Source organism: Oncorhynchus kisutch, linkage group LG3, assembly GCF_002021735.2.
Source record: "Oncorhynchus kisutch isolate 150728-3 linkage group LG3, Okis_V2, whole genome shotgun sequence".
Classification (NCBI taxonomy): Eukaryota; Metazoa; Chordata; class Actinopteri; order Salmoniformes; family Salmonidae; genus Oncorhynchus; species Oncorhynchus kisutch.
In genome coordinates this window covers 54478825-54481748 of record NC_034176.2, presented here as the reverse complement: position 1 = coordinate 54481748, position 2924 = coordinate 54478825, and positions in this window count along the sequence as shown.

The following is a 2924-nucleotide window of genomic DNA, read 5'->3' as shown; positions in this document are numbered from 1 at the left end:
CCATTTGCATAAGCTCTGTAGCCTGATATAGAATAAGATTGTTAGTAAATTAGGGCCTATCTCTAATCGTGGTCTGGTCTCCTGCCACTGGGCACGGGTCCGTAAGAATCAGAGACCTGAGAAAGCATCCAGTGTTGCTGCGTGTACCGTGCTGCGTGTTACATGCTGTGTGTTACATACTGTGTGTTACATACTGTGTGTTACATGCTGCGTGTTACATGCTGCGTGTACCGTGCTGCGTGTTACATGCTGTGTGTTACATGCTGCGTGTTACATGCTGCGTGTTACATGCTGCGTGTTACATGCTGTGTGTTACCAGCTGTGTGTTACATGCTGTGTGTTACATGCTGTGTGTTACATGCTGTGTGTTACATACTGTGTGTTACATGCTGCGTGTTACATGATGCATGTTACATGCTGTGTGTTACATACTGTGTGTTACATGATGTGTGTTACATACTGTGTGTTACATGCTGTGTGTTACATACTGTGTGTTACATGCTGTGTGTTACATACTGTGTGTTACATGCTGTGTGTTACATACTGTGTGTTACATGCTGTGTGTTACATGCTGTGTGTTACATGCTGTGTGTTACATACTGTGTGTTACATCCTGTGTGTTACATACTGTGTGTTACATGCTGTGTGTTACATACCGTGTGTTACATGCTGTGTGTTACATGCTGCGTGTTACATGCTGTGCGTTACATGCTGCATGTTACATGCTGCGTGTTACATGCTGCGTGTTACATGCTGCGTGTTACATACTGTGTGTTACATGCTGCGTGTTACATGCTGTGTGTTACATGCTGCGTGTTACATGCTGCGTGTTACATGCTGTGTGTTACATGCTGCGTGTTACATGCTGCGTGTTACATGCTGCGTGTTACATGCTGCGTGTTACATGCTTGATGTTGCATGATGTTGGAGCCTGCTTTTAACTGTGTCGGTGTCATCTGGAATACAAAGGGAACAGAGAAAGACTGAGAGAGAGAAGGAGAAGAGGAAGAGGAAGAGAGAGAGAGTAAAATGTGATGGCGGAACAGGAGCAGGGCATCCTTTCCTAGCAGAAATCGCTCTCAACACATGAGTAGGCAGTGGCCCAGAGCCCGGCTGTCTCTCAGACATGCACACACAGGGGCTTCCGGTGACGCAACTTAGGAAATGTCTGCCTAGTTTTTCATACTGCACATCGGTTGGGTATCCCCCCCCCCCCTAAATTCAAGTATTTACTCCGAGCATTATGATAACTTATGGAAAAGGGGAAAATAGGAAAAGGTTGCGGAGCTACAACAACAGCCCGTAACAGGACAGCAGAAGATATAATCGTCGACGAACCAGAAATGGCTAATGCTAGCGCAAATAAGACAGCAGCAGCAAAAGAACCCTCATTTCGTGAGGTGATGAAGGAGGAATTACACCGAGAAGATGTAAGAAAAGAACTAAATGAGTTCAAGAAGGACATTAACCAGAGACTGGAAGAAAACAAATTAGAACTTCACAGCATATCTACAAGAATGGAGGACGCAGAACAGCGCATTGGGGAAACAGACACATGGACCTCCGCAGACAAGGAAATAGTTGAACAGTCACTGAAAAGCCAACACGCACTACAGGCAAAAGTGACAGAACTCAAAGGTTTCTCACGTCGAAACAACATTAGACTTTACAACGTGGTAGAGGGCGCAGAAAAAGACTCTATGCCCAACTTCGTGGTGGGTCTATTCAAGGGCATACTGGAAGACGACACTGACCTGGGAATCGAGAGAGCACACCGAGCTCTGGCCTCAAAACCCCCCCCGGCGGCGCCCCACCAAAATCCATAGTAGTACGGTTCCTAAAAGTCTCAGTCAAAGAGAAAGTCTTACATGCAACCTGGAAAAAGCCTGTTAACTTCCAAGGGCAAACGAGTGTTCTTTGATCATGACCACGCGGGTGAGATACTGAAAAGGAAAGAATACATCAACAAAGCACTTAAAGAGAAGGGTGTTCGTCTTCCAAACACCATACCTGGCAAAAATGCGGGTATTTCTGGAAAATGGCCCGGTTACACACGAGCGTGCAGACGAGGCGGCTGAGGACCTGAAGTCAAGGGGCTTCCCAGTGGAGTACACCGCCAGGAGAAAGGTGACATCACCAGTGGAAAGACTCGAGCAAGCTCTCCCATGGATCGTTGTTGACAAGCAGAGTCATGGAGAAAGAGGGAAACCATCTCGGCGAGAGGACGTTCACATCCGAGAGAGACTCAGGCATTTCCAACGGGAAGATGGAAGACACGGAATCAGATTTAACAGAATGAATAGTTATAGTTATATCCCCTATTTTCCCCCAATGCTGAACAAGGGTGAGTAGCCAAAAGCACGTGTTCTTTACAAACACACTAAGTAGCGTCACGTTAATAACATATATATTAGCTAAGGATTAATGACACATTGACAACGGGGCGACAGAAGGGCACATCAATGGGAGGATTCATGAAATGCACTCATGACCGATAGAGTTTTGACTTGTAATTAACCGATGTGGATAAGCGACGAAATAGGCGCCCTTATTATTTTCGGTTCCACCAGGTCTTGTTTGTGACTACGTCACGTATTTTCATATCTGAGCGAGGGGCCCATCCGGCGGACAGCCTCATCCCCTCAAACCCCAGAGGCAAGAGACAGTCCTCTGACATGGGAGTCCAAATACCAAAGTATTTTCCCACTTTGGTTTACTTTATTATCGTTCTTGATTTTTTTGTTCATTTTTAGGTTCATGATAAGCAGGCAGATATGGTGCACAGGGTTTTTTGTTTATATCGATGCATCATGGGGAATTTAAGGTCATAAGTCTCGATGTAAACGGACTGGGGAGTGACATCAAGAGTAGTAAGGTCATAGCAAAGATGAAACAGGAGAGAGTTGACATACTATTCTGGCAGG